Source organism: Hirundo rustica, chromosome 17 (assembly GCF_015227805.2).
Source record: "Hirundo rustica isolate bHirRus1 chromosome 17, bHirRus1.pri.v3, whole genome shotgun sequence".
NCBI lineage: Eukaryota > Metazoa > Chordata > Aves > Passeriformes > Hirundinidae > Hirundo > Hirundo rustica.
The window spans coordinates 9407651-9427363 of NC_053466.1; the positions used below are offsets into that span (position 1 = coordinate 9407651).

At 51.2% G+C, this 19713-nt stretch overlaps 1 long non-coding RNA gene across 1 annotated transcript in view; it reads left to right on the forward strand.

The window, feature by feature from the left end:
• Nucleotides 1–814: 814 nt before the first annotated feature.
• The window catches only part of LOC120760720 (uncharacterized), a 30615-nt gene continuing 11716 nt past the window's right edge, over nt 815–19713 (forward strand). The window contains exon 1 of the long non-coding RNA XR_005703447.2: nt 815–941. This is a non-coding gene — a long non-coding RNA (uncharacterized LOC120760720). The remainder of the gene's footprint in view (nt 942–19713) is intronic.

Consider the following 19713-nt stretch of genomic DNA (forward strand, 5'->3'; position numbering starts at 1 on the left):
CTGTTCTTTCCACTCGGGTAGCTGCGATCGGTTTGAATAATGGACATTCTGCTCAGCTCCTTCGAGGGGAGCTGGGAGTCTCCAGCTCATCACTAAGAGGAGACACGCCCATTTATCATTTATTTATTGGATTGTAACCCCGTTTTACGGGTAATCAATCGCTGCTTTTTCGGCTTCCTCTTAAATCACATCACCCCGGTGCAACCAGGGGCTGAGGCCACTCCGAGAGCACGGAGGTTTCATTGGAAAAAGCATTTCCATCGGATCTGGAGATGTTAATGTGGGCAATTGATGGGGGAATTAACAGGCAGGGGCTGATCTGGCCACGTCCTCTGGGGCTGGGTGAGGGTCCTGTGGCCCTGAGCACACACTGCTGGAGGTGCTGTTTTCTAAGCTGCCGTGCAGCTTGGACACCCTGGTGTTTGAAATGAGGTGCGGCAGAAACAACGCCCATTTTGGGGCTAAATCCCATTTACCACAGAAAAATAGAGCGGGGGGCGCAGTCTGTAAACTCAAAGAGCTTTGAAACTTGCCGTGTATTCTTTGCACGTCACTTGTACACCCCCCCCTCAGATGTCTCCCCCCCATTGAGCTGGACCCCACACATCTCTGGTGACGGCTTCACACAGATTTTAGTGCCAGGGCCCCTCACAGCAGCGTGGGCACCGCTGTGAGGGCACTCACTGCCTGCCTGGAGTGGTGCTTCCCCTCCTCCTGAGCCCAGGTGCCAGCAATGCCCATCAGGGTCAAGGAGAACCAGCTGTGGCCAACAGAGAGATAATTAAGGTGTGAATTTGCTGCACGGAGAAAGAGAGCCTTGAGGTTTTATAGGCCTGATTCAGGCCAGGGAAGGAATGTTCCTCAAAGCTGTGGTGGTGAAGGAGCCATGAGAGGCCAGGGGGAGAGGACCTACGATGGGGAGCTCTGGAATCCTTCTGAAGGTAGGGAACTGTGTGAGAAGTGAGGGGGCCGTGGTGTGGGCAGAGGATGGAAATGGTTGCTGTGTGAGTTTCTGGCTCCCCTGGAGAGCTGTGGAGGGGGTGTTTCCCTGGAGGGAGTTCTGCTGTGTTAGATGTGCCTTCCCTGTGACTCAAAAGGGCTCCAGGGTCTTGGCGCTTCTGGTTTCTGCTTCTTTGGGGACCGGTGGGATGAGCAGAGACAGGAGCAACGTGATTTACATGGAGCTGAAGGGTGGGGGAGAAAGCAGCTGCTCTGTGCAAATCTGAAATCTGAGAGTGTGAAAATGTGGGAAGGGCTCATGGAGGCTCCCTGTGGAGCTGCTTCTCCTCCCTGCTCCTTCAGCTGGTGCTCTCCATCCTTGGCTGCACCTTCCAGCCAGGCAAAGCACTACATCTCAGGGGTCTGAGGGTTTCCACGGAGCTTGTGCAGGTATTGAGCTGGTTTTCCTCTTTGCTGAGGCTCTTCCAGACTCACCCTTACCCATCTGTGGGATTCAAGTTAGGCGTAAGCAAGCCCAACCTGGTTTTGGGTCCCCAGGTGCCAGTGTGTCCCCACAGAGAGCTTGTAGCCACTCTGCCCCTGAGGGCAGGTGGGAAACGGTTTGGGTTGTGTGCGGGGTCCTGTCCTATCAGTCTCTGCGCTCTTTGATTTTTGGAGCTCCTTGGCTGGAGAACAAAGGAGGCGTCCTGGGTTTGGGGAGGATGTTGAAACTCAGAGATGAGCGTGGCAAAGGTTCTGCTCTGGAATGAGGAGTGTAGCTGGAAGGGAAGGAACTCGACAGACAAGTGAAGTGCTGCCTCAGGCTGGCCTGGCAGCCCTTTATCATCCTGCATTCCCCTGCCAGCCTGGCTGGGCCGTTCGACACCTGCTTTCTTATGTGAGAAGTCCCCAAACTCCCCACAGTGGTTTTTCTTTTTAAGGACCTCAATCAGGTACAGCATCAATGTGTAATTTTCCATTCTTGGCGAGGCACACCCCAGTAAATCTGGGACAGCCATCTGCGGGTAGTGGCTGTCCCTTGGGGCTCTGGGTGCTGCAGGGCAGACACAGGCAGGAAGCAACACCCAGGGTTGGGCTGGTAGCTGTGATGGGAGCTTCTGGGTGAGCTGCTGGCCCTGGTCAGTCTGAAATGGAGTAGAAATAAATGCTGCTTTTTAGAAACTCTCCCCAGGAAATGTGGTCTTTGGCTTTAAAACAAAAACCTGTTACCCCCTCTGAAGGTTTAATGTGGAAAAAGAAAAATGTTGGAAGGGTGGGATGCCACTGCAGCCTTCAAAGCTGCAGATAATTATTGAGCCTATTGTTACAAGAGTGTCCCCATCTTTGCCACAAGACCATACCAGATACTTGACCATTGAGGAAACATGGATCTTTCCAGGAAAATTACTGCTCTGGATTAATTTTTCATTTTCTAGCAAGTGAGATGTTCTACATAGCAGTGAATACCACAGCCTTTTAGGCTGGTTATATTCCCAATAGTCTACAACTTCCTAAATTTCATAAAGTCTGGAAGCTTAATAACACTTATGTTTAGGCATGTAACATCTAGGAGTTCATTCTGCTTGCAGAAGGCCATGACGAAGGAGCTGCACAGCTGCTGCCAGTCCTCTGTATAAACGCTGCCCTCCCTGTTTACTGGTGACCTGTGAGTCCCAGGTGCTCATCAGGGTCATGCCTCACAGCTGGGGGCTGAAGAACCAGTTACAGGTTTACAGTGGGTAAATAGACACAAAGAAATGCTCAAAAAGTGCCTCTGTCTGGACACTGAGGGAGTCAGGACGCAGCCCCGGCTGGTTTTGGGTTCTCGGTCTCCGCTGCTCTGGTTGTGTCCAGAAAAATGGTGTTGTTTCCCTGGTGGGCTCTGCACATGACTCTTCTCCAATCCCTGCTGCCATCTCTTCCAGCAGGTGATGGGCAGGCCTGGCTGCAGTCCCCGGTGGCACCTTTGTGTGCAGGAGTGGGGCTTCCCTCATCCCCCTGATCGCTGTGACACGCTACCAGCGAGGGCTCTGCTCCTGCGTGGAGGGAAATGGTTTGAATTTCACTGGTCTGATATTGGTGCAGCCTTGTCTAGATCAGGGAATGCTTTTCCAGGCTTGGGTGGGTTTGTAGGAGCATTCATTTCATTTAAATATCTTTCAGGAGAAGGTCTGGGTTTTTTGGTTTTCTTTTTTTTTTTTTTTTTTTTTTCAGGGCTTAGTGCATGGGAACAGCTACGTGCACATTATGGCAAACATAATTCGGAAATGTTCTGGGCATAGAGGCACAGGTGTTCGGATCCTTAACTTTAGAGGAGATTAAAACCCTCAACCCTTGTGGTTAGTCCTGATTATTCCGACTTGGCTGTGAGGTGTCAGGCTTTGAGGCACGGAGGGTATCCTCACAACTAACCGGCCCGCTGCCCTAGTAAAAGCATTTTTTGGGTTAAACCATCCCATGTTCATAAAGATTTTCAACAGCGGGGGAAAGGGAGCGTGTGCCGCTCCCGGTCTGTCGGAGGAGGTGGCTGCGCTGGAGGCGCCGCGCTGTGCCCCGCTGCAGGACTGCCATCAGGCTCCCAGAGCGCGGTTTGCATACGGCGCAGGTGAACGCGCGGGCGTTTCGGGCACGCTATGGAAATGTGCCGCTAGATGGCCCCAGGAAGGAGGCGGACCGGGCGGCACGGAGCGCGGCAGCCCGCGGCGGGCACCTGGGCCCCGCCGCGGGGCCCCGGGGCAGGGCTGGGGCGGCACGGTCCGACCGCCGAGACACCGCTGGTGGGAAAGAGCAAGGGCAGCGCCCGGGGCTCCCACGCTGCCTGCTCTGTCACAGCCCCTTCTGCTGGCTCTAGTGCCATGGGAGCGCGCTCCGGGCTGCACGCAGCTCTGCTGCCTCCTGGGAGGACCGGCGTGGGCTCTCTGTCCCCCGGGACCGGTGTCGTGAAATGCCGCGTCCCCCCCGCCCGGTTCCGGCGTGGGCTCCCTGTCCCGGGGCCGTGTCCCCCCCCCGGTTCCGGCGTGGGCTCCCTGTCCCGGGGCCGTGTCCCCCCTCCCCGGTTCCGGCGTGGGCTCCCTGTCCCGGGGCCGTGTCCCCCCGGTTCCGGCGTGGGCTCCCTGTCCCGGGGCCGTGTCCCCCCGCCCGGTTCCGGCGTGGGCTCCCTGTCCCGGGGCCGTGTCCCCCCGGTTCTGGCGTGGGCTCCCTGTCCCAGTGCTGTGCCCTGTCTCGGCACCTATCCGTGGAGTGAGTGACAGCCCAGCAAACCTGTCACACCCAGGTGACTCTGACCTGTGTGCCTGAGTGTCCTTACCAGGCTGGAGAATTAACCAGGTTTCTTGGAGCCCTGGTAACTCCCAAACGTCACCTTCCATCTAGAACCAACCTGGCAGCCATTCCCAAAGTCACATGTTGGGATAAGTGACAAAATCACCCCTGTGATGGGCAAACCCCTGGGCTCTGCTGGCCTGGGTGGTGGGACTTGGGCTCAGAGCTGCTCCTCAAGGGAATGTCTGGTATTTAGGATCAAGGTGCTTTTCCTTTCCTTTCCCCTACTGTGCGAGGAAGCCTTAACTTCAGAAGGGGATGCATCCAAGGCCAGGCTGGGTGGGTCTTGGAGCATCCTGGTGTCCTTGACCATGGCAAGGGGGTTGGAACCAGGTGGTCTTTAGGGTCCCTTCCAGCCCAAACCATCCTGTGGTTCCAAGTGTCGTGTTCTGGTTACTGTTGCTACTTCTGTTGTGTGTAAGGTCACAGATATTTGGGTCTCCATACGCAGAACTCCAGGTGCTCTGGCAGGAAAGGTGGTGGCTGTGCTCAGGGGAGCACATGGGTTAGGAGGGGGCTGCAGGGGCTGCGACGGGCTGCGGCTCAAACTCCAAACCCGGGCCTGTGGGAAGCAGGAAGGATCAGAGGCCGTGCATCGTTCCAGCGCTTCTCTCTGGTGTGCTGATGAGCTCCTGCGGAGGATTTAATGAATGGAGCTTCTCTGATGGAGGAGATAGGAAAAAATGCTAACCTGGGGAGGTGAAAAATAGTGCTGGGCCGTGTCACAGGCTGAGCCTGGCCTGGCAGCCCTTCAGGAGGGGACGGCTGCTGTGTGAGCCAGCTTAGGAGGGGAAGCACAGCCAGGGAAGGAGCCGGCTGGAGCTGCCACCAAGCCGCAGCTTTCTGAGCTGTGCTGGCACGGATCTGCTCTGGAAGGAGCTCTGGGAGGCTTTGCAGCGCTGCAGGCAGGTGTGAGCCCTGCCAGGGAGGGCTGCAGGGCAGGCTCCCCTGGGGCTGCTGCCCTGCCTCGCACCTCGCCGCCAGCCGGGGAAGTACCTGCTCTCCTGCAGACAGGGAAGCTGCGTCCCTCTTCCCTCTGATCTGCAATTCCTGTGGGGCCCCAGGCGAGTGGCACTGCTCTTCCAAGCCAAGCTTTGCTCCTGAGGCAAACTGGGATGAGTCCAAGGGCTTGTCTGGTTTCCTTTCTAGGCTTCCTCCCTGTTTAGTGGGATTAATAACACCTAAGGGTGTCAGAGTTAATTACTCATCAGGCTTCAAGCGCTCTGAGAAAACCCTGTGCCATCCATTGTTTGAATTTACAAGGTGCTGCTGCCTCCTGGCTTCCAGAGGAGTGACTGAGGTCCCTTCTGTGACTTTGCTCTTTGAAGGACACACAAAAGCCCCTCTGTCGTGACTGTGGGGCACAGAAGGGAATCAAAAGGTTCTTAAGAGCAGTTGGATTTAGGAGTTGGTTGAAGAGAGAGGATGTGGCTCCTCCACAAGACCCCTTGATTTAAGGAGCAAACCAACCTTCAGCTGAAAACCTTGGGACAAGCTGGAGTTTTGTGGCCATTGGCTGTCAGGACAGTGCTCAGGCCTTTCAAGTGAGAAATGCTGATTTCTATCCTTGTGTTTGAACTGACACAACTGAATTTGCTCAGTTTGGGGACACTTTATGCAGATTTGAGCCACAGGACAAATATCCCTTTGGTCTTGGTATAATCGTTATGAGCTGAAATAACACCTGCCAGGAAGTGTCCCTGGGCAGCCATGGGTAAATCCAGTTCAGCACAGTTCAGAAAGGGATTGACAAGGCTGGGACACCTGGCCTCTGGTTTCAGAAACTTTTTCCCTGAAAATCTTTGTTGTACCCCTCCCCATCCCTAAATATCCACTCAGAGTCTTTTTCCCCTCCCAGTCTCGTTTCTAGAAAGCACCCTGTAGAAATAGCTGTTCACAGGATAAATTCCTTCTGACAGGTAAACTGAAACCTGCTCTTGAGCCCTTTTGGGCTGGGGATTGAGCAAAGCTGGCATGTGCTGGATTTTGCCTCTTTTCTGTCAGGGAGGTTCGGTTCCAGCTGAAGCACGGCGAGTACCTGCTGAGTCAATGTGTCTCTGCTGCTGGTGCGATGGGAAGTGCAGTGCCCTGTCTGACACCTGCTGATGAGCTCAGCCAGGATTGTTTTCCCTGTGGGAGGAGGAATTTCTGGAAGGGGAATGCAGAAGGGAGCAGGAATGACTCCTGAGCACTTGGAGTCAAGCTGAACCTGTTCTGTGGGGTGCAGGCCCTGCTGAGGCACTTGGACGGTTGCTCCGATCGCTGGTTTGTGGGAGCAGGGAACTGAACCTACCAACATATCCCTGAGGATTTCATTCCCAGACTTGCTGAGTTGATTAAGTGGCAGCAGTGGTAGGTTTGGATCCCTTGTGATCTAGGAGCTCTGGAGGATGTGTGCTAGGAACTCATCCAGCTGGCTGCAGGTGCATCTTGAGGCTTTTGTTGTCTTGAATTTCAGGCCTTTTAGCAATGTGGGGAATTTGGGAGTATTCTGTGGCGTGTGTGATGGATGTAGGGGGGGGGAAGTGGCTGTTCAGTGGGCCCTTTGGGATGGAGGATGGCTGTGCCTGGAGGAACCCTGGGTCCTGTTTCCTAAAAGGGCTCATTTTATTATTATAGGCAGTGTCATTCCCACCCTACAGGACCAGCGTGATGGCAGCTGTGCCCAGCGTCCAAGTCTTTGCTCCCAAATGCACAGAGCCACAGAATGGTCTGGATTTGCAGGAATCTTAAAGCTCATCTCATTCCATCCCCTGCCATGGCAGGAACATCTTCCACTGTCCCAGGCTGCTCCCAGCCCCATCCAGCCTGGCCTTGGGCACTGCCAGGGATCCAGGGGCAGCCACAGCTGCTCTGGGCACCCTGTGCCAGGGTTCCTCACCCTCTCAGAGAACAATTCCTCCCCAGTCTCCCATCTCACCCATCTGTGCAGTGAGATGCCATTTCCCCTTCTCCTGGCATCCCAGGCCCTAGCAAAAAAAGAAGTCCTGGAAGCCCTCGGAAATTCCACAGCAATGTGGCAAGAAACTCTTGGGACGATCAGAAGAAATGAGAGGACCTATAAACGCTGCCAGGCCCCTGTTCCAGGGCTGGCTGTGCCTTGAGCTGGGCTTTCTGCTTCGGCTCACTGGGGTGAGGAGCTCTGGGGCAGGAGGGGACTGGGCTGTGCCGACCCCTGGGCTGGAGGAGGGAATGCTGATCCCTGCAGCAGCGCTGCCAGGGCCACGCTTCCCTCGGCAGAGCTGGTCCTGGCATTGGCCTCGCTCATCTGGAGCAGCTGTGGAGCAGAGCTGGTGCCTCCCACCCCTGCTGCACCGGGGACTCTCAGCTGGGGGGTCCCACCCGTCCCCCCGCGCATCGCTCAGCGGGAGATGAACCCAACCTCCACGTACCCCAAAGTGCAGCCCGGGGTCAGGGCAGGGGGGAATGAGCCTTGCCCGCCCCTTCTCCCCTGCAGGGGCTGCAGAGGGCTGCTCCTCGAGCTGCCTGTAAATCAGAGTGCGCGAGGAAGGCAATTTTCTGCCAGTGAAACCTGCCCTCACCGAGCCCTGGGGGAGGGAGGAGAACTCCGAGTGTCAAGGTGAGACGGAAGAGCACCAGAACGAGATTTAATTTCCTTCCCAATAATTTTCTCAAGCTGTATAAACTTTCCTCATTTAAAACAAATACTCCCTGAAAACACATTCTGTGTCAGTGGCCCTGTGAAAACACCCCCAGTCACAACCTGTGCCTGTCCCTCGCTTGCAGCCTCAGCCAAGAGCCAGCAGTTTTACATTTTGCTCTATTAACTCGAGCTGTAAATTTCCTTGTGCAAGGTCTCCCAGGCTGGGGAATGAATTTAAGTAAACAGGGTTTACAATAATAGGTTTGTGTTAGGGCAGGTTTTTCAAGTGGCCTGTAACTTTTGGAGTAAGTTGGTCTAAATCTTGCCCTGTTACGTGGAGAGTGTGTGAGTTTGTCCAGAAGGTGGAGGAAGTCAGAGAAAAGGCCTGGCTGATAAAAGTCTCTGGAATCAGGCAAGAGTAAAGAATTCAGGTGATTTTCTTACCTGGCCCATGGCAGAAGGGTTGAACTAAGGGATTTTTAAGGGATTTTAACCCAGACCATTTTATGATCCTATTATTCCATTACAGTTTTTGGTCCAAGTCTTCCCTAATTATTTTTTGTCTTAGTGACAGCATCCATGAGATACTTATAAGGAGACTGAGGTTTTCTTTTCTTCCCTTGACCTACAAAATCCTGAATGCTCACTCTAAAATCAGTTTTGTTTGCTTTGATGACTAAAGGATTAGTTCCTTCTCAGTTAACCTCCTGTGGGGAAAAGACAAAGAGGAGTTTCTCCTGTAAGTGTGATGGAAACCAATATTCTGTTTCAGGTTTGTGGGCATCATTGCTCTGAGGCTCCTGAAACTCTGCCTGCTTGGTGTACAGCTGTGCTGGATCCGTTTCTGGCTCATATTGCCAAGGAATCTGAAGGGATTCTGAGGATGTTATGAGGTGTTCATGTTTCCTGCTGCTCCAGGAAATCTCTACTGTAAATGCAACCTACTTATCTCAGATTGTTGTTCAATCTTCAGCTAAAACCAGGCTCAAGGTGAACGCAATCTAGAAGGCTGCAGCTGAGGAAAGACTGATGTTGCAAAATAAGCAGTTTGCCTGCCTGATACTTCTGTAGTAGATGATTTTATTTCCCCCATGAACTTGCAGTTAAATGCACATCTGGTCGGTGCCTTTGAGTAATCTTGTAAAGGGAACTTGATCATTAGATAAAGAGGAAAGGAACTGCTGGCTTACAGGCAGCCCCTTCCTGAAAATAAAAGGAAAGTTGTATGGAATAACTTGGCATAAAGGCACACGAACCAGGGTTTCTTCTGACTCCCCTGGGTTTGGGGATGTCTGGTTATCCAACCGTTCTCCAGCTGGCTCTTGTAAAACCACAGCAAAGTGGTTCTGACTTCTTCTGGGGAAAAAAAAAAAACCCAAGAAAACATCTTTAAGCCCTTATCCAGAACTCAGTAAAACCAATGGAAAACCTCAGAGTCCAGGGGGATATTGGATCACTTCCAAAGGGTGGAAAACAGTGGAGAAAGGTTGAGCCCAGCTCATGTAAGGTCTAGAAGCCAAGGGAAGTTCTCTGCTCCTGGGGAAAAAAAAAAAAAATGAAGTCTTGGCAAAATCTGGATCTTTGTGCTGGAGGAAGTGATTGACCCAAAATGGAGAAGGTTTGGATATATGGGACAGAAGGAGGATAAAGCCTTGTTTACTGAGGCACTCGAGCAGCTTCTGAACTAGGAATTTCCTCTTGGTCCCTTTATTAGATAAAAGGGGAGCGCCAGGGTTCCTGCTGCTGTGATACATCTATTTCCTCTCTTTGAAGTAAGCGTTTGCACCCAAAATTCCCTCCTTCTCCCAGCCAGGTGAGTGATCCTGCAGCAAGGCTCAGCCCAGGTGTTTCTGTAGCCCCAAAAGATGTTGAGTCTCCCTGCTGTGGGCCTGAGGGTCCTGTGCCTGAGGTGCAACTGGCAGCAAAAGGACGAATTTACCCAGCTGAATGCAAAGACTTTTAGATAAAACCAAGTGTTTGCTTTGGCTTTCAGAAGCCTGGAGATACCTTGGATGGAGAGCTGCCAGCTGGCTGCTCCCCAGCCACTGACTCAGAATGTAAAAGTGCAGAGTGAGTCCCTGTATTTCTTCCCCCCACTTCTTGACAAACTTTATAACTGGCTTTTTTTTTTGGGGGGGGGGGTGGGGAGGAGGAGGGAATTCTCATGGTTTTACGCAAATCACAACTGACTCAGCCTAAGCCCAAGGGTAGAATGGCAAAGGCTTGGTGGATTAAGTGTCCTGGAACAACTGGCTGCGCAGCTCTTTCTTGTTTTCTGGCTGTGAGGATCATCCTTTTGATCAGATCCATTTCCCTGCCGCTTTCCGGGTTGTAAATCCAGATTAGTCATGGCAGGGTGGCAAACAATCCATATGGAGCAGGAGGTGAAGCCCAGGGAGCGTGTGGTGGTCTCTGGGTGCTGGTCACACCCTGGTGGCCAGGTGGGGAAGCAGGGACACCTTGCCGATTTGGAAGGGTTGAGATCCTGAGATTCCAACGACAAACCTGATTTGTCATCTGCTCAGAGATGTCTCTAACTGACCTGCTTGAGTGTCTGACTTCCAGGTCTTGCTGTAAGGCTCAGATTTGTATCCTAAATCCGGGGGAAGAAGCTGTGTTTTGGCCATTTCCCATCTCTCCTGTGTATCTGATCCTCACAGCTCCTTGCCTGTGCTGCTGAGCTCATCCTCACCCTCAGGACTCCCTGGATAACTGGTCTTTGAGAGCATCAGGCAGCTCCTGCTCATCCCTTGGGTGCTGGTGATCCCTACTGGAAGCAAACTTCCTTGCTTCTCTGGCCAAACAGGAGACTGGGGTGATTTTATAGACCTCTGGAACCGGGAGAAAACACTGAGGGACTTAAAATCAGCATCACCAAGGTTGCATTTCAGATCATAAAGTCCAACCATCAACCCAGAACTGTCACCCCTTTTAAAGGACTTTGGAGACCATGAGGAGGGCAAAGGCTTAAAGTTCAAGGGACAAAGTGTCCTGATTCCCAGCCGGTGTGCTGAGGGATGAGCACAGGGACACCACAACCCTTGCCTTGTCTCTGGCTGGAATCCCTCCCCAGCTGCCCCAGTCAGACCAACAGGCTTGCTTTGAAGGCCACCTCGGGTTATGCTTCCCCAAACAGCTCCTGCTGTGGCTCCAAAATGATGCCTTCAAAGGTGAAGGCTTTGTAAAAGATGAGGTGACCGTGCCCGAGTGATGGCCATGTCCAAGGCTGACAATGTTATTTTAAGGCAATAGTCTAAAGCAGTAAACTCGCAACACAGTCAGTTTGCAGTGGGGTCCCAAAGGTGGAGCTAGCAAGGGCTGCTGTGTGAATTTGCAGATTTATTTGCAATAGACTGATTTGCCTGATTAGGGTGGCTTATGAACACAGCTGCTGCTTGGTGCACGGCTTCTGACATCAGCGCTGTTGTACCAGGGGTGAAATTGGCCTTCCCCTCCATTGTTACCACTTGCAGGAATTTATCATCCACCTGTGCTCTGATTTAGGGGTGTGTAAATCCCAGGTAACTGCATTAACATCAATAAAGCTGCTTGAATAGATCTCTATCTGAATCGCTGCTGAAGACTTCTCCCGTTGCTGTTGGCTATGCAGGTGCAGGGATGTGGTTGGCTTCAGCTGGGAAACACGATGCCATCCAAGTGTGTGTCTAGCATGCAAACAAGAAAATGCTGAGTTGAAACCACAATGCTCATTTAAAAGCCAGGGGAGAGGTGCTGTCAGGCTTTCAAGAGACGATTTCTCTTTGCCGTCTTGAAATATTTGGACAGGCAGAATTTTTCTGGAGAATGTTTGCCTGGAAATGTTTCCCTTGGAGGAGGAGAAAATGTCCTTCTCCTTTGTGGTGAACAGAGGAAGGTGGAAGGTGGGCTGGTTCCAGATTGGTTTTGATGGCAAAGCAGGGAAGAAAAATGAGTGGTTTTATTTCTCATTTACCTCCTCCACTGTCACTGCACCTTTACCTTCACCAGCTGTATAAAAGGACACAGAACTGCAGCTTGCTTTTTTTTCCCCCCCCCCCATAAATTTTGGAAATTGGGAACTTAGAAAACAACACTGAGCATGTGGGGCGGAGCAGAGCCACCTTGCACTGGTGTGTGGATTTGGGGTCAGTTGTCTTGTGGAAGCAGCAGAAATGGAGTGTCACTTTTTAGTGAAAAAAGTTGTCCCAGGGAGATGAGAGAGTTTAGCCCTAAAATAATTTCTCCACAGAGCTGGTGGCTACAGCCACAAAGCATTTGGGGCTGGCAGCTCTTCTGAACCACTTGTGATGTTACTAAAGGCTCCCAGGTAAATTACCCACACGATTTCTGAATCTCACTGGCCTCTTTGTGACAGCTCCCACTAACGAGATTCTGGGATTTTTGGGGGGTCGTATGGCAGCTTCACGGATAAAGGTGCAAACCAGTATCAGTTTGGATTGGTTTTTCATGTGTGAAATGCAGCTTTTTTGACTGGAAGTTTTCCTGATTTGCTGAAATAGAAGGATTGGAAATACTGTTTGAGGCAGTTCATTTCTGGGAGCCTGTGCTCATATTCCAGGGACTCCAGCACTGAGCTAACAATGGATAGGTGCAGGGGAGGAGGAAAGTGGATTATTGGCAGGTTTATTATGGTTTTGTTTGGTTGGTTGTTTTGTTTTGGGTTGGTTGGTTGGGGTTTTTTTTGTTTGGTTTTTTTCCTTTTTTTAAATTAAGATGTTGGCTCCTTGGAGTGAGAGGTGACATCTTATTGAAGGGAAACACTCGCAGCATCCCAAAGTTTTCCATTGCTGGGCAGTGGAGGGCTGTGGGCTGTGCCCCCAGCTGGTGACACCCTGGGCAGGAGGAAGGGGGTGCCAGCCTCGGGCTCTGGGGACACTGGGCACCACCTCTGCTGTGTCCTCCAGTCCAACCCTTTGGCCAAATCCTCACGACATTCAGACAGCTGGAAGTGGTCAATACTGAGGTGTGTAACCTGTGTTTGACCACTGCTCTGTCTTGTGCCTCTGAGCTGGAAGCAAAGACAAGACAAAACCAAGCACCTTAACCCCCAGACGAAACCATGGCCCTCCTCATACTCTCCATCCCATAAAAACTGGAATACTGCCTTTGGAATGAGCAGAGAATGTGCTTCTGCGTTGTTATCTTTGCAGCTAGTGGTTCCTCAATATGAAGAAGGGTCTGAAGATATCGGTTTGGATCTGATCCTCATTCACCTTGCAGGGCCCCCCAAGCAGCTGGTGCAGGAGTTGCAGTTCAGGTGTCTCGTGTGCCTGTTTTCCATGAACAGGTTTCCCACCTGGGCCGTGTCTCTCATGGCGGATCCTAGCTGGAGGTTCCTGTTGGGAATTGTGGCTGGTTTTCCCACAGGCCGATGCAAAGTACCGCAGGGGTTGGGAAGTGGGCAGGAATGCGTCACACAGGGGAAAGCAGAGGCCTTGCCTGCATCCTACGTTGCAATGGCTTTTTGGTATCAATGCCTTCTGTCAACAGTGCCTCTTGTCTTGATTTTTATTCATCTGAGGGGAGTGTGTGGCAAACAGCTCCACTTGGGGACAGGGGTTGGAGTGGCTCCTGTAGAAATGCCACCTGTACAGCGGTGTGGAGAAGGGGGCCGTTAAAATGAAGAATTCCTTTCCAGCCTCGGTGCTCCTGTAGGTGTACCCAGGTTTGCTAAAAATAGGCTCCTTAAGCTGACTGGAAATGGGCTGCCCCAGGCGCTTGACTCCGCAGCTCCCCTCCTCCTTTCCCTGCTTTTGAAGTTGAATGCTTATGGATGTTTTTTGGCTTATCACGGACCCATTGCAACTGGCAGCACTCCACTGTTCCAGGGCTGAGGGTTTTCTTTCTCAGCCTCCACCCATGCGTGTTCCTCTGGGGAGAAGATCACGTGAAGTCCTCAGCTTCTCGGCAGGAGCTTGTCACTTCTCCATGCCTCCAAGATCATGCTTAGCATTTCTTTCAGCGAGGATTTCCCACCTTCTGAAGGACCTCAGACACTGGCTGTGCCCTTGATCTTGGCAGCTCCTGTGACAGACTCGTTCTTGTGGCCTTTAGTCTCTGCTTTGAGCCCTTAGGCTCGTCCTAAGGGGCTGGATGAGCTTGTGAAGGGGGTGATATTTCCAGGAGCCCTCCTGTTTTAAGTGTTTTCCTCCCAGAGATCACAGGGAGAGGAAAACTCGGTGTTGATACCTGCCGAGACAGAACCATGGAATTGTTTGGGTTGGAAGGCACCTCAAAGATAATTTAGTTCCAGTTCCTCTGCCATAGGCAAGGACACCTTCTAGACTTCCACCAGATTTAAGGGACACTTTCCACTAGATTTAGGGAACATTTGCACCACCAGCAGCAGCTGGAGGTGTCTTGTACTAATCTTGTTTTTTGTGGGGCACATCAGGGGACAGGTCTGGCTGAGGGGGAAGAAGAAAAGGAAGGAAAGGACATTTAGAAAACGTGGCTGTGTCCACAGCAGGGTCCTGTGAGCGTGAGGCACCAACACAGCCGGTGATGACACCAGGAAAGGGGAGACAGAGAGCTGTGGGACTCCAGGAGATCTGTGCTGGAATGCGTGGGCTGGGTGTGCGTGTGAGCACTGCAGGAGCAACCACAGAGCGCTGGAGGCTGGGAAAATCCAGTGGGAAAGATGTGTGGGCCCTGCTGTGCCTGCCAGGTGAGGCCATGGATGGCTCTAGCTAAAGCCGGGCTGCTGTTCTCACCCTGGGCCTGGCTGCTGCAGCCGGGCTTAGGGGGGCTGTGTTACAAACGGTGTTTGAGAGGGCTGAGGGAGCTGGCTTGTGCACGCCTGTGGGCTCCAAGTGCCCCTTGCTGAGGCCTGAAGGGATGTGCAGCCTCCAGCTGGTGCTGGGCACGGCTCCACGGCTGTGCAGGAGCTGAGACACGCGGGCTGACCGCAGCTGGAATGAGCTGCTGGGCGTGGCTGTGCTCTCCCCAGTCCAGGTGATGGCCAGATCTAATCCAGGTCTGAGACAGATCATTTGTGTGGTGAGCAGACAGACAGAAAAGCACCCCAGGTAGGCAGCAGGACGGTGGTGCTGCCTGTGGAAGGGAATGTGGCTGAACAGGCCATGTGGATGAGGAGCTGCTCCTTCCCTTCCATCCCAGCACAGGTTAACCCTGTCAGAGATACTGGAAAAAGGGTCCCTTCCCTGGAGAAGGGAACGTTGTTTCCCCCTATCCCCCTAATTCAAGTGTGGCTGCCAGTCCCTGCACACAAAGGATCCCCTATGAAGCCTTTCCAGCAGGTTTCCACCAAGAAAACTACTCATCTTAGGGAGAATTCTGCAGGGTTTCATCAAAAATCTTCCAGAGATCGGGATGGAGTAGAACATGTAGGGAAAGAGTTAAAGGAGAGTTAATGTGCAGGATCTTTTCATAGGGTTTCATTCCACGGGGCGAGGGACATCCCTGCAGTGTCACGACAAATCCTGCAGATACAGGGGAGAAAAATCTCAGAGGGTCTGTGCAGGTGCAGGTGGACCCAAAGCTTGCTGAGCTCCAATGCTTTGTGACATCCATGCTGCTTCAGGTCTGTCCATGGATTGCAGCAGTGCATACCCATGCCAGGCCCCATTGCTGTGCCTGCCCTGTGGGGTTATATGGATTTGGGGTTTATTTTATTCCTCTTCAGGGGGTGGTGCTGACTGACTTTTCAGGGGTGTCATTGCTGTTAGCTCTTGAGGGGACAGGAAAATTCACCAGTGTGCTGGGAATCAGTTTGTCTTCCGAAGAGCTTTGCTCCCTGGGTCAGGCTCTCGGATAATATCGGCGGCTGTGCTCAGGGAGGGATGTTTTTGTGGCTGGTGCACTGCAAACAGGACAGATAAATAATAGCAATCCATGCAGACAGAGGTAATTAAAGTGACAGCCCCACTGACAAATAGCTGAGTAAATGGATGGGGCGATTTGCTAATGAAATGGGGATAAAGGGATGTACGGACAGGCAGGATGGGGAAAATGACAGAAATATGAATTTGGCGTGTTCCCAACAGGCACTCTCAGGGCTGCTGTGCAATGATTTAGTCAAACAAGGCTTTGTGTCCTAAATCATGGAGTTGTTGCAGATTGCAAAGACTTTTTTTTTCTCCCCTATGGCAAAGTGTGGGATTGATCCAGAACCAGAGGAAGAGTGCAAATTCCTGGAAGAGGCAAACCTGGACAATAATCCCAGTACTGGGCCTGTGACTATGGGTTAAAGTACAAAGTACCTTCAAGGCAAGAGATGTGAAAGCAATTTGATGAAAATTTAGGGAATTTTCTGGTTTTAGTCCTCCACTTAGTAACGGTGCAACGTGCAGCAATGTTTGGAAGTGTTAGGGACGGGGTGAAGTTCAAAATGAGATAAAACAGAACTAGAAAGTCCTAATAGCCAAGTTATGCTCCCTGCAAGCCCTCAGGTGAGGTTGGAGTAGACAGAAAGTCCTAAGGATGGTGTCAGCACCTATTTAAGGCTGAGGATCTGATGTCTATCAGCCTCTCCAGACCCTGATTAAGCGTAGCCTAACCTACATCTGGGACCAGCACAAGAATGGTTTAAACTCACCCTTGGACAATGAGGAGTTTCAGATCTGTGGTGATACACAGCTTAGCTGATAAATAGCTTCTCTTGGTTTTTTTAACTCCCCCATGCTATATGTTGGGAAACCCATGAATTTTTTTGCAATTTTGGTCAACTTTGGAGAAGCAACTGAATAGCCAGCTTGTGATCCTACTGGTCATCAACAAAACACTCGGCAAAGATTAATATTAATCTACCAGTCGCAGTATTTTTATCTTTTTATCTACCTTTTCAGCCTCTTAATGCCTACAGCAGTGTTGCACATGCAGTTATTCCTGGGAAAATACCATGGGGAAAATCAGAGTTGTTCCACTTTTTAAGTGAAGCTCGGAGTGGTTTCCCTGGCTTTAACGGAGCAGGCACCCAGTGCTAAGCAGCATTTCAACTTCAAGCCCAGGGTGGGGAAAAAACGCTCCCTTAATATGAAAATGACGTGATGCTCCTTTTCCAGAAATAGCACACGGTGCGTGTTTGGAGGGTACCCATTAATCTTCATTAAATTAGTGTCCTGGAAATTGGGGTGAACAGAGGTGCAGTGGGGAGTGGGTGGGAGGAGGTGGGGCGGCTCTGGAGCACGTGTGCCCTGCTGCTTTGTGCAGCTCAGAACATTAACAGCGCTGCTTGTCGGGACTTGAAGCTGAATTTTATAGAGGGATAAGATGGAGGAGGCAGGAGAAGGAGGCAACATAACTTCCCTGGAGGCAGCATTTCTGCTCAGAGCCTGCTTTGTTTTGGTGTGCTCTTCCTTCCTTGAGATTAATTAATTTGCAGTGCTGGGGAGAGCTTTTGAAGGCTGCCTGGTGCAGCAAGCCTCGTGTCCCTTTGTGTCCTGCAGGAGAGGCAGAGACAACAAACCTGTCAAATTGCTCTGAAGATGGAGACCTGCCTCCCAGCCTGGGTGGTCCTTTTGTTTCCAGAGAGGGGAAATAGCAGGTGTAAAGCACCTTTTTGGGGCAGAGCTTCCAAAGCATTGTCCCTGTGTGGAGCTGGGCTGTGTTTGCAGCCTGGTCTGCGTGCACAGTGCCAGGATTCCCTTCCCAGTGTTTGAATCAAACCCTGGTTGCTCTGTGCTCTGGTCTGGTGTGTGAGCAGCAGGTACTAAATATTGCATTTTGCAAAGAGTGGAGAAAAGCAAGGGAGTGTCTTGCATCTTCCTCCGAGGAGTTTGCTTTGTCCCAGGGCTGGGCAGAAATCAGGAATGGTGATTTCCCCAGGCCAGGAGCTCCTTTGTTCCACTCAGCCTGTGCCTGTTCTTGAGGGATGCCATCTGAGCAGAGCCACACCTCTGAGGCTTTGTATTGATTGGCAAAAGCTTAGGAACACTTCTTGTCACCAATTGAAACTTTTCTCCATCAGTTTTGCTCTGCTGGTTCCTGTCTGGACCCAAATCTAAGTGTTCCACATTCCAGACAGGCTGGATTCGAGGGACAAGCAAGGTCACAGTTCATGATTTTTAAAGGATTTTACAATATATCTTTCAGAAAAGAGAGTTTACAAAACCTAGTTCTGTGTGACTTAAAAATATTCCTTCCACATACTCTGTTTATTGTGATTTTGTTCTCAGGATACTTTAAAGCTTTTCTGCTTCATGATTCAAACAGAAAGAAGTGGATGCTATTTCTTGTCAGTCTCAGTGTGTTTTATTATTTGTCTTGAAGTGGCAGGTAGAAAGCAAAGCTGAGTTGGGATTTTTCAGCCCACAGCTCGTATTGCTGACACCGAAAAATTGGGATGTGTGTGGCTGGAAGAGTCTAAAACTCACTTTTCCCACAGTAGCTGGACCTCCTCAGGTTTGCTTTCTTCTTCTCAGTGCCTTTTCCAGATTCCTCTTCGTGCTGAGTAAAGGGAGGTTATTGCCACAGGTTAGGCAAGGCTTGCAAACAAAGCCTGAGCTTGGGATTTAGGAGTAAGGTGCAATGCCACAAACCACTCCAATTAGAGAGCAAACTGGCATGCACATGCTTCATCCTGAGCCCAGCTGGAGCCTGCCTGCTGACTTGGCACAGCCTTTTATTCCAGACTGCTGGGGATAGCAGCAGAAAATCTGTGGGGTTTGTTCAGTTTGACCATAAAGTGAACATTAAGACATTCAGGATGCAAATTTTGTCTTCAGTGGTTCAGGGTGCCCCTGAGATGGATCTGATGCAAACAGTCTGTCCTGGCTTCTTGCTCTTGCTAAATATCTTTCTCATGCTGTTGTAGAGTGGAGGGTTGGGGTGGTTTTTTTTAAGCCAGGCATAAGAAAAAATATAACCTCTGTCCCAAATCCTGCTGCTTTCATGTCAGAGCATGGTAAATGTTTGCAGGTTTTGATGCCCAAATGCCAGTATTAAACCTGTCAGCTGTGCTTTGTAGTGAGGGTGAAGTTGTTTATCCCTTCTTCCTTTTGCTCCTACTTCCTTTTACTCAACCTTGTTTAGGTATAGCCTGTTCCTGTAAAAAAAGGAATTTCTCCCACTCTAAACTATTTATTTAAGAAATCAAATTATGAATTATATGGAATCTCACCTCTGTCTTACAGGTATAACAGTTTCTGGTGGTTTGGACTATTTTTAAATCACTCTCAGCTGAATTAGGTGTGTTTCACCTCTACATTTTGGGGCAAGTGTCTCTGGAGAGCTCACAGCCCTGGTTAGTGGTGCAGAACTTGTCTGTCATGGCAGACTCCTGTCCCTAAGAGGCATTGCAGGGCCACAAATGATAAACCCTCCTCTTGACTCGTGGGGTTTCCCATCGTTTGGGAAGAGGAGGAAGGGCTGGGATGCAGGAGATGCTGGGAATTGTGGCTGGAGGGGGTGGAGAGGCCATGAATGGCTGAGTGCAATGGGCAGCTGGCTGGTAAATATGGGACAGAATGGGAATGCTGGGATGATTCCTGGCAAATTCCTTGCCCTGGCACTGTTAAATGCTCTGGCTTCATGGCACAGGCTGGTTTGGAGTCCTCAGTGCCACAGCCTGTTGGCTGCAGGTGCTGGGAAGGTTTAGGCTGCTTCCAAATCACCAGATCAGAGGGAAAATGGGATCAGGAGTGCAAATGAGTGAGACTTGCAGCAGCAGATTTAATGTCTCGTGGCATTTTCCTTAGAGCCAAAGCAATTAGCTCAAATATGGAGCCCTGGGTGAGCTTTAATTCCCTTTAAGGTGTGTTTTGAAGGTTTCTTGAGAACCCAGGGCTCAGGTGGCATCCCAGCTCGTGTAGTCCTCCATGCCTGATTGTGCTGGAGTTCGAAAGGAGCTCCTTCTGGGAGTTGAAACATCCCAGCAGTGCTGGCACTGG